Source organism: Mastomys coucha, unplaced genomic scaffold (genome assembly GCF_008632895.1).
Source record: "Mastomys coucha isolate ucsf_1 unplaced genomic scaffold, UCSF_Mcou_1 pScaffold15, whole genome shotgun sequence".
NCBI lineage: Eukaryota > Metazoa > Chordata > Mammalia > Rodentia > Muridae > Mastomys > Mastomys coucha.
This window is the reverse complement of record NW_022196897.1, coordinates 13128898-13129123: the sequence shown is the minus strand read 5'-3', so window position 1 is coordinate 13129123 and position 226 is coordinate 13128898.

The following is a 226-nucleotide window of genomic DNA, read 5'->3' as shown; positions in this document are numbered from 1 at the left end:
CCCCCCCGCCCCAAGCCAAGGACCCTATTGTTAACAACTCTGCCCCACAGTTACCTGGCAATAGCCAGGTATGCCGACTCACTATAAAAGGGACTGCTTGCCCCCTCCTCTCTCTCTTGTTCTCTTGCCTTCTTGCTCCCACTGTTTTCTCTCGCCCCTCCCCTTTCTATTCCCCTCACCACTCCCTCTCTCCTCTCTCTCTCTCTCTCTCTCTCTCTCTCTCTTT